The 13,477-nt window shown below is 51.8% G+C and overlaps 1 long non-coding RNA gene across 2 annotated transcripts in view; it reads left to right on the top strand.

Moving 5' to 3' along the window:
• The first annotated feature begins 4,966 nt into the window (after positions 1-4,966).
• The window catches only part of LOC133065411 (uncharacterized), a 109,910-nt gene continuing 101,399 nt past the window's right edge, over positions 4,967-13,477 (top strand). For both annotated transcript variants that reach the window (XR_009694881.1, XR_009694880.1), the window contains exon 1: positions 4,967-5,114. This is a non-coding gene — a long non-coding RNA (uncharacterized LOC133065411). The remainder of the gene's footprint in view (positions 5,115-13,477) is intronic.

The following is a 13,477-nucleotide window of genomic DNA, read 5'->3' as shown; positions in this document are numbered from 1 at the left end:
GCTCAGTTGTGTCCGAATCTCTGCGACACCATGGATTGTAGCCCGCCAGGCTCCTCTGTCCACGGAATTCTCCAGGCAATAATACTGGAGTGGGTAGCCATTCCCTTCTCCAGGGGGTCTTCCTGACCCAAGGATCAAACCTGAGTCTCTCGCATAGCAGGCAGATTCTTTACTGTCTGAACCACCAGGGAAATCCATACAAAGGAATATTGCTCAACCACAAAAAGGATGACATTTTGCCTTTTGCAGCAACATGAACAGACTTGGAGGGTATTATGTTCAGTGAAATAAGCCAGAGAGAGAAGGACAAATATCATATGACATCACTTATATATGGAATTTAAAAAATACAGCAAACTAGAGAATATAACTAAAAAGAAGCAGATTTACAGATGATAGAGAACAAACCAGGGGTTACAAGGGAGGAGAGGGAAGGAGGAAGGGAGAGGAGGAAGTACAAGCTGCTAGGTATAAAATAAGCTTCAAAGATATATTGTACAACACAGGGAATTAGCCAATGTTGTATAATAGCTATAAATGGAATATAACCTCTAAAATTGTGAATCACTATATTGTACACCTGTAACTTCTATAATATTTTACGGCACCCATACTTCAAAAATATTCTCATGCATGAATGTTGAACTTTATAAAGAAGATAGTTCAGCTTGCTGCAAACTAACGAAGATCATGAAATGCTAAATTGTGCTTTCCTTTTACACGCAGACTCTGATGTTGCATTTCTAGAATTTTGTTCTTACCCTTTTCTTGTTTCTTCGCCTTCATGATTGATGCCCGATGTCTGGCTCTATGCTGGGGTGGCTGATGGACCACTTTGACAGCCTGGAATCTTCATCTGTGTCTCAAATGCATATGTTCCTTCCCCCTAGGTTGGCACACTCATTAAAAATATTAAGACTTGAGCTAAATGAAAAATTACAAGGGCAAAACGCAAAAAAAAAAAAAAAAAAGCAGCTTATGAGTTTGCAAGGGTTTGAACCTGTATTTTGCATTTTTCCTGATAAAATGCAGGGAGGACTCCGAGGGACACCATCAGAACAAGCTAGGGCTCTGTGGCCTGAGGGTGGCAAGTGTCCCCAGTCGGGTGATATGAAAAGTTGGAAAGATTAATTGAGTAAAATGCAGTTTTAAAAAAATGGTACATGAAGGGATGTTTTGAAAATACAAATTAGAAAAATGGAACAGTCTGCATCATCCAAACCATGGGTCTTATTTCCCGGGGTTGGATTATCTATCAGCCCCAGATATGTTGTGACACCTCCCGTCTTGTAAACAAATTGTCCCCAGGGCCCTGTTCTGCCAACACCCGTGTCCCTGCTCCCTTGAAGGAAAATGCCCGGGAGAGTGGTCTTCACCCTCTGCTGCCTCCAGCCCTGGTTCATCCTCCAGTCTCTGCACACAGGCCTTCCAGCCCTCCCCTGAAATCAGGCGACATGGGACCAGCGACCAGCAAATTCGGTCATTTGCATTTGATGTGCCTGGCTACTCCTTTCTCCTTGAAGCCTTCTCTTCACTTGGTTCCTGGGAGGACTCTCTGCTAATTTTTCTTCATCTCACTGGCTGTTCTTTTCCAGGATTCTCTACTGGCTCCTTCTCTAATGTCAGTGAGACCCAGAGCCACGTCCCCAATGTCCTTGTCTTCTCTGGCTCCTGGGCGATCAGGTCCAGGCTCAGGGCAAAGACCCCTGGCTAAGACACACCTCTGCTTGGACCTCGTAGCTGGGCCCTGCCTCCACCCTCGCCTCGCTACTATCTTGTGTCCACTTGGAAACCAGGGATCTTTCTAAACTTTCACCAGGTTGCTTTTCAGCTCAAACCTTCCAGTCCCAACAAAATCCAAATCCCTGCTACTTCCTGCTAGCTGACTGTGTGCCAGGGGCTTGGTGTGCAGCGTCTCTGTGCGTCCTCACATTAACACTGGGGAGTGGATATCTACTGGATACCCATCTTTCAGCTAAAGAAACAGCTCAGAGAGGCTAAGGAACTTGCCTTAGGTCACACAACTAGGGAAAGATGGTCTACCTCAAAGGCTCATGGAGGTGGGGAGCTGACTCTGGCACTCCCCAACAACTTCCCTCCATCCCCCTGGAGGAAAGTTGCCTGTCCTGGTCCAGCAGTGTCCTGGTATAGAGCCTGGCACCTATTAGAACCTTAATACGTGAATGGAGAGTGATCTGCAAACCCAGACTCGGCGACACTGCGTCTTGGGGTGTGTGCTTGTTCATGTGTGTGTGCTCACATGAGTCTCCTTTTCCCCTGCACCCCCCGCCCTCAGGCTGGGCTGGTGGCCTAAGGGTCACCCCAGGCCTGGCTTTCCATCCTCCACCCGCAGTGACAACCTAGATCCCCCATTCTCCTCCAGCGTTCCTTTTAATTGCTCAAAAATTGACGATAGGTGCAAGGAAAATAATGAGGCCTAATTATGTTAATTAAATGGCTAATTCATTAATTAACACACTCACATCCTTGGCTTGGAGAGCCCCTTGCCGAGGCCGTGAGGTTGGTTCCGTTCCAGCAGGGATGGGAAGCCCTGCCCGGGGCAGGGAGTCTGTAGCCCTCTCTGGTGGGGGTCACAGGTGCCCAACTGCCACGAGCCCCCTCCAGCCACCCATCCTCGGACACCCCCTGTTCTCCCCTCCCGTCTGCAGGGTATGGGGCGGTGGGAAGCAGGGAATGAGCAGATCTGGACAGGTGGGGTCTGTGACCCCAGGAGCTGCCTGGTAACTTCCCGAGTGGCTTCCCAGCCTGGAGGAGGCAGTGGGGATGGGCAGGGGCTCCAGAGAGAGAGTGAGTGGGCAGATTTGTCCAGTGGGGTCAGGCACTGTGAGGCCACGCATGGAAGGACACGTCACCCAGGATGGTCCAAGAGACCCTCTGTCCCCTGAGGGACCACCTGGGGTCTGAACCATCTGGATGAGAGCCGGGGAGCAGAGGCCTGGTGGCTGGGCACAGCTTGGCCACTAGTTTGCTGTGACCACAGGGGCTGACCATCCTTCACAGGGTAGGCCATGTCCTCACAGCGCCCTGCCGGGGCCCCGGCCCCCCAACTCTCACCTCCCCTCATCTGTTCTCTGCCTGTGGTCCCATCCCCGGGTCAGGACCCCTAAAGTGCTCTCCCAGCACTCCGTCCTGTATCACTGGAGTCCTTGGTGCCAGTTGTAACGATACGATCCCTCCGTATTCCTCTCTCTGAGGTCACAGTCTGTGTCGTATTATCATGAAAATCATCTGTTCTCTTGTTTTCCTGTCATCAGACAGGGCTGCACCTCTGGGTCCCCCATCTGGGTTTGTGACATAGGGATGCATTTCACAGTCACAAGCTCAGATGAATGAAACTTCACTAGAAGCCACGTGGAGAAGAGGTTAAGGGTGGGGTCTTGACATTGAACCCAGGCTTTACCCCTTTCTGGCTGTGTGACCTCAGGCAAGTGCTTAACCTCTCTGGGTTATGACCCAGGCATTCCCTTGGGAAATGCAGATGGTGAGTGCTCCTCTCTCACGGGGAGCTCCTGGGCTTTAAATGAGATACCGTGTGTAGAGCTCATAGACTGGGCCCGGCAGAGCCTGTGCTGAATAAATGTCAGCAACTTTGATCACTTTATTTTCCCTAATACTTTCGTTTTGAATTGCAAGACCCCATCTTCCCAATGCTTCACATGTAATCCAAGCAGAGTTGGCCAAACTGGGGATTTCTCACTTGGGTTGAACAATTTGTCATGTTAATGCTTTTGTTTGTTCTCTGCCCTTGTCTTCTGAGAGTTGGTGCTAAGCTCCAGAGCTTTCACAAAGCCCTTGCCTGCCTGGCTCCTGGCTGGCTTCTCCTTGAGCCTCTGTCTCCCCCTGACTCCCCAAACAGTGTAAGAGGAGGAGCCTGAGGCAAAGGGGAAAAATCCTGTGCCCTATGTACATTTATGAACATTGTTGTTTAGTCTGACTCTTTTGTGACCCCAAGGACCGTAGCCCACCAGTCTCCTCTGTCCCTGGAGTTTTCCAGGCAAGAACACTGGATTGGGTTGCCATTTCCTTCTCCAGGGGATCTTCCCGAACCAGGGATTGAACCCAAGTCTCCTGCATTGCAGGCAGATTCCATACCATTGAGCTAACAGGGGAGCCAACAGGACCACCCCCGACATATTCTAAACCAAGTGGAAGATTCATAAAAACTCCACAAAGACCATAACTGTATGCAAAACCCATAAAGCCCAGTCTGTTTGTGCACCATTACCAAGCCTCACACACCTGCCCTGTGGGACCCCAGGTTGATTGGAATCAAACAACCCTTCCCAGCGCCCAATAACACAAGTTCTTAAACATAACAGCCAGTCTTTATTTTAGAGTTGATATTTTGTTCATCATGGTTTTCTTATACTATTTCTGGGACTTCCCTGGTGTTACAGTGGCTAAGATGTCACACTTTCACTGCAGGAGGGTGAGGGTTTGATGCCACATGGCTCAGCCAAGAAATGAAAAAAAATTAGCATTTTTGTTGATCACTGAGTTTTTGGTGCCACCTTAAATTTTGCATCCGAGGCAAGTGCCTCTCTTGCCTCACCCTACCCCAGGCCAGCGCTGACTCCAAGCTCCTCCTCAGGGCCCCACTCTGCCCTGATGCTGTTGTGACCTCTTCTGGCCCCTTGATCTCACAAGAGGCTGCTGGGAGTGGGCATCCTGGGTGGAACCTGGGAGGAGCAGGGCTTTTCTGCTTTGGGACCCCCCAAAACCATCTTGTGGCGGTAATCAGTCACCCACTTTTCTTTACTTTGCTTAGGCATCTTCTCAGAGGAAACTCAGAGAAGGCAATGGCACCCCACTCCAGTACTCTTGCCTGGAGAAATCCCATGGATGGAGGAGCCTGGTGAGCTGCAGTCCATGGGGTCACTAAGAGTCAGACACGACTGAGCGACTTCACTTTCACTTTTCACTTTCATGCATTGGAGAAGGAAATGGCAACCCACTCCAGTGTTCTTGCCTGGAGAATCCCAGGGACGGGGGAGCCTGGTGGGCTGCCGTCTATGGGGTCGCACAGAGTCGGACACGACTGAAGCGTCTTGGCAGCAGCAGTGGCAGAGGAAACCGAGCTGGGGAAGCAGCAGGTGAAAGCAACCAGCCTCTCCGGTCTGTCCCTGGAGATGGGGGGAGTGGGGAGTTGGGATGGGGGCTTCAGGGTGAGGAGGAAAGGTGTTTCCTTCTCTCACACATCTTTCCCATCTGCCCTGCTGATTCCTTGCATCAGAGCTTGATACCAAAGCAGGGACTGCTGCATCTTGGTTCTTCGGTTTCTTTAAGTCATGTAGGGCCCTCCTGGCCGGGTGCCCTGATGGTGGGGGGGCGGGCAGCTGCAGGAAGCAGGGGGTGTGGAGGTGGGCCCCTCCCTCTATGACGTCATGCCCCTCTAGGTGCCCAGCGCACCTGGCTGGATGCTCCTGAAACTGGCCTAGAGGCTTGGAGACGGAGTGGCGACTGGAGTGAAAACTCCCCAAGGGGTCAGTTGATCACCAGACAGTGCCCTCAAGCTGCCATCTCCAGGCTGGGAGAGGGAGGCTCCAGCAGAGGGGCACCGAGAGCTTTACCCGTGCCAGGTAGAATTCAGCCCTGCTTCCCAGGGAGTGGGAATTGATTGCTTTATTGCCGAGACGTAATTTGAAGGAAGTGAAACTAAAGCCTCATAAGAAATATGGTTATTATAGAATGCTTAAGCCCCTGACTGCGGGGCCTGCACCCTGCTCGTCTCGCCCCTGTCTAGGGTAGCAGGAGCCACAATTGCACCCTCTAATTGGAATAGATTTCTAAAGTGCAATAAAAGCAGCCACCTGGATGGGGGCACTTGTCACTTGGAGCATGTCTGGACAGACGTGATGAATGCGGGGATTCTGTGAGCTCCCATCTCCTGACCTCTGGCCCCCACAATGGATGGTAATAATGACAATGATAACAATATTAATATGAGCAGCTGAGTATTTAATGAGCATTTACTATGCACCAGGCATTGTTTCACTGAATCCTTACTTTGACTCTTTGTGGAACTGTATCATTCAGTGATTACCACAAAGTTGCTGTGTAACAAAGGAGCCCAGAACTCAGTTGCTTAAAAAGAGTGATCATTTATTCTCACAAGTCAGAGGGTTACTTGGGAGTTCACTGGTCTTCTCTGCGCTGGGCTGGGGCAATTAGCTCTGCTCCACGTGCTCCGTCTTCTTCCTGGTTCCAAGTCCCAGCCTGGGCTTATTCTTCTTGTGGATGGCAGTGCCTCTTGAAGTCTTCAAGGCCTTTTGAAGTCTTGGCCCCCAAAGTGGCATCCCTTCCTCCTTCTGTTGCCAAAGTGAGTCACAGTGCCAAGCTCAAATTCATAGGTCTTTAGTGGGAGACACTAGAGAGTTGCAGCCAACAGTGCAATCTGCCACATGTATCACTCTTGTCTCCATTTTATAGATGAGGAAAATGAGGGCCAGAGAGGGAAAGTGGCTTCCCCAGGGTCACACAGTGCTGGGAGCTGGGGTTCAGAGCTCAGCAGGTGTCTGCAGCCTCAGCAACCCCTTTCTCATTACGCAGTTCAGTGTCCGAGCTCTGCTCACCCTGACCGGGGCAGTTCATCAGGACCCAGACTGCTGTGACTCCAGACACATGGTGGGGCCCGCCTGCTGAGGGCTCCTGGGGGTCCTCCATTCACTCCAGTTCCCACCAGACCAAGAGTGGACTCTGGGAAAGGCGCAGATCACTGCTCGGAGCCTGATGCTCCCCCCGCCCTTGTCTAATATTTGCTCTGTTCTATGAGGGGACACCTGGCTTCCCCGGCTGGTGAGGGTGCAGTCAGGATTTGAAACAAGCTCCTGACTCAGAGCTTCCCGGTGCCATGACCCCAGACTGATCACAGGGGTCCCCTCTTAGCTCAGCCCTCCACCGATGGCTGTGCCCAGGGCTCTCACCAACCTTCCCCCCACCTCCCCTCCCTTCTCCGAGCACATGGGAGCTGACAGACACAAAAGCAAGCACTGCCTGGGCTTCCTCCCTCCCAGCCTCTCCTGGAGGCCTTGGCAGCTGTAGGATGTCTGTTTTGCCCTCAGCTCCCCGACCCCTCCCCGGGGCTCCCTGGGACCCTGGGCCAGCAGAACCTGTGCCCAGAAACCCGTGGCTGTATGGTCCTCAGGGACCCATGAACTCTCACCACCTGACTCTTTTTAAGCTTTTATTATTTCTCTATTACCCAAGTAATACATGTTCATTGCAGGAAAATTAGAAAATACAGAAAAGCATAAAGAAAAAAAAAATCAAGTGTAACCAGTTTAGAAGCATCTCTACTCATTAGGGGTATAAACATGAAATGGTTTTATTTTTCCAATAACGGCCACCGCTCTGCTCTCTCTAAACCGCCTCCCTCTGCCTGCTGGGTGGCAAGTCCATAAATGACATCTCAGTCCAATTCCATTACTTTCCACTCTGGAGTGTTAAGCCTGGTTCATGCTGGTACCCAAGACTAGGTCCTGTGTTGTTTCAAACTCCAAGCCTATTTAGTGTTCAAGGCTTGTCCTCTCCCCCACCACTGGGGTTGGCCGTGAGATCTTCTCAACTGTAATGCCTTCCCCCTACCACCCGCCCTGGCAGTGCCCAGCCTGGGGTTGGCCGGGGGAGATGGGGTTCACATAGCCTTTTGTAGGGTTCTGCCCACTGATGTGACTTGTCCGTGGGTGGATGGCCACTCTTAAGCTTCTTCCTAGGGAGGGAGGCGGTCTTCCTGTTGTTACTCCCAGGGCTTGCTGGTCACCCCTCCCCACCACCCACCACCCTGTGATTCAGCTCCATCTTGAGGCCAGCCCCCAGCTGTGGCCTCCAGCTGAGCCCTTCTGATGTGTGAGTCCTTGCAGCTGGTGGCCCTCGAACTTGTCTTCCCTGGTGACATTCGGTTACAGGGTTGTGGGCACCTGCTGAGCCAGGTTCAGAGCCTGGGGCCCTGGGCCCTCGGGTGGTAGTTCTGGCGACCCCTCGGGCAAGCCCCACCCTCTCGGCCAGTGAGCCCTTTGCCTGGGCTCCGTGGGTACAAGAATAGGCCAGTGCAGTGGCTGAGCTCTGGGCTGGAAAAATGTTTCTTCTCCTGGCAGGCACCTGGGCTGGAGGAAAGATTCCCTTAGACTTTGGGAGGAAAAAGCCAAGCTCCTCAAGTGCAAGAGCTGGGGAGGGGAGGGAATGGCCACTCCTCTCTCTTATCTACATCTAGGAGAGGAGCTGGGAGGCACATTAAAGTGGGTTCCATCTATGGGGTGACCACTCAGCATGTGAGTGGTGTGCTTCCTCTTCTCCAGGACCTTCTCCCAGTCTCTGGGGTGAACCATTGGCAGTTGCTTTTATCCTGTGTTCCCTCTGCCCCCACTCCCACCCCAGGCTGATTGGATCAGAGATGTGCTCTTGGCCCCAAGAGATAGAGACAGGATCTCTGTGCCTTCCAGTCCAGATAGGCTCATGGCTTCACATCCAACTCAGGAGCTCTGAGTCTTTAGGGTGGGCTCCCAGATTTGCAGAAGGACTTTCCAGCTGCAGGCAGAAGGACCTGGGGACAGAAGACCAGACCTGGAGTGTACCTACTATGAGTCACACACTGGGTTGAGGGTGACACGTGGGATTTCCCTGCCCTTTGAAGGAGGTGCTGTTAGCATCCCCATTTTACAGATGAGAAAACTGAGGCTCTGGGGGCTGGAGTAACAAGCCCAAGGTCACAAGGCTGATGAGTGGTAGTCTGAGGGTCATGAGTTGTTTCCTGGGGGATCACCTCACATCTCCCCACACTGTCACCCCCTTGTCTCCATACCCAATGCTAAACTGGTATGGGGACAAATTCTTGTTGAATCAAAGAATAAATAAATGAATGAGAGTGAGGATTTCATTTCTAACACTGGGACAGTTTATTTTAGGGCTGTTTCTGGATTTTGGAAAAGTGATACACTGGCCACGAGTATTCCAATTTGCCAGATGGGGAAACAAAGTCCAAGGCCCTAGTGAGGATGGAGTCCCCTCTAGGCACCTGAGCTGGGGGCACGTCCAGTGCAGCTCCTGCCTGATCTTTGGGCAACTGCTTGTGAGCCAGGAAGCAGCGGGCTGGCCGGGCGGCTCTCTTTTCCCTCCCTCTTCTCTCCGTCCCCATCCCGAAGGTAAAAAGTTCACGCGGGCGGCCATCCGTCGCAGGCTGTCAGGCGGCCGCGCAATCTCTCTGTGGTTTTATTACTTAAAATCAGTGCGGTGTCCGGGCTGGGGAATTTTCCAAGGTGTTTGAGGCTGCCACGGGCCCCATTTATATTGTGCCTGAGTTTCCTTCCCAGTCTCCTTGAGACAAGTGACCAGCAGGTCCTGCCGTGAAGGCCGTATCAGTCACTTGCCAACCGGAGCCGGGCCGTGAATTATCAGGGGATGGTGCGGTGGGGAGCGCGGGCCGGGGCTCGGGGTGACAGTAAACACGTCCCGGGAACGTGTCTCCCATCACTCACGGGCAGATAGCAGATGGAGGCGCACACGCGGCCCCGATCTCTAAATCTCCGCCTGACCTGTGAGAGAGATGGAGGTGACTTTCAAGGGAGTCCGTCTGCAGGGCAACTTGGACTAGAAGTTAACGGCAGGTTGGGTTTCCCCGAGGGTGGGACCTCTGGTTAGCTCATGTACACATTTATTTATATTTTCACTCCATGAAATTTTATTATTGAGCATCAGCTATGTGATGGGGGTGTGCACTTTGGGTTTCTTAAAAGATACAAAATGAGGGTCTTGGTTTTATGGGGATGAAGAGGTCCCAGAGTCAGTCTCCTGTGGTCCCCGCTCTGTGGTCCCTCATCATCTTGCCCTAGCTCGAGTTCCATGCCAGCTCACCCTGTTGTTCTGTCTGGGACCAGGAAGCTTGCTGTGGTTCATGGAAGAGGAGACTGTGCCCAGGAGAGGGGCCACTGTCCTGTCTAGGGGGGAGTTTCTTCCCCAGGACAAACTGCTCCATGCACCAGGCACTTACTCACCCAGTCTCATCAAACCCTGCAACCCTGTGACGTGGGGACCATTATCACCTCATTTTATAGATGAAGTTAAGGAAACTTCCAACTTCCCTCATAGCTCAGTAGATAAAGAAACTGCCTGCAATGCAGGAGACCCAGGTTCGATTCCTGGGTCGGGAAGATCCCCTGGAGAAGGAAATGGCAACCCACTCCAGTATTCTTGCCTGGAGAATCCCATGGACAGAGGAGCCTGGCAGGCTGTAGTCCATGGGGTCTCAAAGAGTCGGACGCGACTTCGCAGCTAAACCACCACCACCAACAAGGAAACATCCAAGGTCATCTAGTGACTTGAAGCTAGAACTTGGACTTCAACCCAGGTCAGTAAGCCCCTAAAGCCCCTGGGAGGAGAATTCTGGCTGCTGCCTACAGTCTGGGAGGGGTGTCTGAGGACCCTGAGAGGGGTGCACTCATATCCCATTCACCAGCCACTGAGATCTGGGCGTGGGGTCTCACCTGACCCTCTAGTCCATCCTTCCATCCAGTCCCCAATAAGGGGGATACTCGCCAGACGACAGAGACAGGAGATAAGAATGGGTCCTCAGAACTTAGGAGAAGGTCAAGGAGAGGAGAAGTAAGGTGTTGAGGGCAGGGAGGAGGCAGGGAAGGCAGGTGTTTAGACAGACTCGGAGATGGTGGACACTTTGTCTTCAAACTTTTGTGTCTTTTCTTCTCTCATCTGTCTTCATGCTCACGTGCTAAGTCGCTTTAGTCGTGTCTGACTCTTTGTGAAGCTGTGGACTGCAGCCCACCAGGCTCCTCTGCCCATGGGATTCTCCAGGCAAGAATACTGGAGTGAGCTGCCATGCCCTCCTCCAGGGGATCTTCCCGACCCCAGGATTGAACCCCTGTCTCTTATGTTTCCTGCATTGGCAGGCAGGTTCTTTACCACTAGCACCAACTGGGTAGCCCATCTGTCTCCATGGTCTTGGGCAAATGACATCACCCTCTGAGCCTCAGTCTCCTTACCTGTGAGGTGGGGATTATAGAACCAGTTGCTGTGAGGATCTGAGAGCAGGGTGACCAACTTGTCCTGGTTCTCCTGAGATTTTGCTGAAGTTAGCGCCCAAAGTCCCCCATCCTGCAAAATCCACTGTGCCTGAGTACTCACTCAGTTGTGTCTGACTCTTTTGTGACCCCGTGGATGGTAGCCCACGATTACCAGGACTACAGGGATTTTCCAAGCAAGAATACAGGAGTGGGTTACCATTTCCTACTCCAGGGGGTCTTACTAACCTACGGATTGAACCTGCATCTCCTGCATCTCCTTGGCAGGCAAATTATTTATCAATGAGCCACCTGGGAAGCCCCACAAAAGCCCCCAGTGCCCGACAAATCGGGAGAGCAGTCGCTCTAGGAGAAAGAATGACCCAAGCCTTCAAGTGCCCAGCACTCAGCAGCCTCTGTGGACACGCACCCCTGCCCTGAATCTGTGTCTCTCTCGGGCCTTCGGGGCTCCTCTGGTCTCCATTCCTATGCTTCCACTGTGTTTGCTCTAAGTGTCACTCCCTGGTTCTCTGACGGTCCCCTGACGTCCTAGTCTCCATCTCACCCTCTTCCTCATGTCACCCGCACATTCTTCTTCCCCACCCGTCTTCATCCCAGCCCCGTCCCTGCCCTGTACACCCCACTTCTCCTTTCTCTGCCTCTTCCTGGTTCTCAGGGTCAGGCCCCCAATCTCTGTCCTGCATGAGAGCATCCGCTCCTGACTGCAGGCTGGAGCTTCTGGTGGAGGCCCCACTCTCCCTTCACAGGGAGTGACCCTGAGAGCCCGTCCAAGGCCCTGAGACTGGGCAGAGGGTCCTGAGAGCAGGTTCTGGGTCCGCAGGAGGGACGGGACCAGGAGGGTCCATTATCCACCCCCACCCACCACCCCGGGCCTGGGCCGCTTGCTCACCTGGTGAGGGAAGAGGCCTGCACAGCCTGCCTGGCAGAGCCCTCAGCCTGTCTGGGCTCAGACAAGGACTGACTCTTTCAAAGATAATTTATTGGCCGATACCTCATTGCACATGGTAATAGCTTGTGCTTAAATAATAATAAGCTTGATTGCCGTGCAGTCGTTAAACTTTTTTCCCATTCAGTTTAACTGACCATTTTGTGTGTGGTTTGGAGGAAGGGGGGAGAGAGAGCCCGGTCATTATCCCCGGCCTGAAATGGGAGTTAATTTCTAATGAAGGTATAATTTTATTCCGATGATTTTACATTTAATTAACTAAAGCTACAAGTACTTTGAAATTATATGGTGATGGGGCCTCACTTTGGGGATCACAGAGGGCAGAGAAGGGGAGCAGAGGGTGGGGGGAACAGAAGGGCAGGGGTGGCCGGGGAGCAGGGCTGGGTGAGGAAGAGGAACAAAGGGAAGGGCACCCTGGGTCAAGTAGAGGTAGTTGAGGCCAGTTACTTCTTGAATCCTCATCTCAGCCCTTCTTGGCAGGAAGCTCTGTGGTTTCCACTTTACAGGTGAGGAAAGGAAGGCTCGGAGAAATGAAGGAGTGGACGACTGTGCTTTGGTCTTTCTCCCCATCCCCTCCCTGTTCTGGAACCATCGACTCCGTCTATATGGCTCCTCCTCCCCGACTCTGTCCTATGGTGCCGCCATGTTGTTCCATAGTCTTGACCCCAAGCCGCACTGGGTTGAGTCAGTGACTCCTTTTCTAGGGATTTTTAAACTGGGGCATGAGAGAGTCAGATGCCTTTGGTAGCTAAAGGATAAAAGTTGCTTTTCTTTCTTATCTAATTTAACTTACATTCAGTTTGGGGCACACATCTGAAGTGGATAGCTGGATGAAATTTCACTTGTGCTTTACACCCATGTTACTGTCGCCCAAGAACAAGCTCCCTGGCAGGCTCCCTCAACTCTTCTTTCCGGTCAATACCTCTGCCTAAACTAAGACCACTGACTAGTTTTGCTCTTTTTGGGCTTTCTGCCAGAATCAAATAGCACCTGTAAGACATCTGGCTTCTTTTGTTCCATGTTATGCTTAGAAAATTATCCAAGTCATCGTTACGTTATCATAGTTTCGTAGTTTGTCCCTTCACCTTGCTATGTAGGAATCCATTGTGTGAACTGGCTATCCTTTGCTAATTCATTCTCTTATTGGTAGACATTCATGTTGTCTCCAGGTTAGTGCAACCATGGTCGTTCTTGTGTCTGTTTTCTGGAGGGATGAATACTCTCTCTTGAGTATATGCCAGGAAATTCCTTGGTTCTGTACACTTGTCTTTCTCAAGCTTTAGAAAATGTGGTCACACTGTTTCCCAAGTGGTCCTACTGCTTTCTGCTCCTCTTGGCAATCTCGGAGAGTTCAAGTGTCTCCACGTTCTGACACTTTCTATCGCCAGTTCTTTTATGTTTAGCCATCTGGGCAGGGGCATCGTGTATCACTTTGAATTCTCCTGATGACTAATGATGTCAATGACTTTAACAGCTTTTCTAG

This window comes from Dama dama, chromosome 11 (assembly GCF_033118175.1).
Source record: "Dama dama isolate Ldn47 chromosome 11, ASM3311817v1, whole genome shotgun sequence".
Taxonomy (NCBI): Eukaryota; Metazoa; Chordata; class Mammalia; order Artiodactyla; family Cervidae; genus Dama; species Dama dama.
Note: the sequence above shows the minus strand (reverse complement) of the source record. Positions and strands in the feature narration are given on the sequence as shown.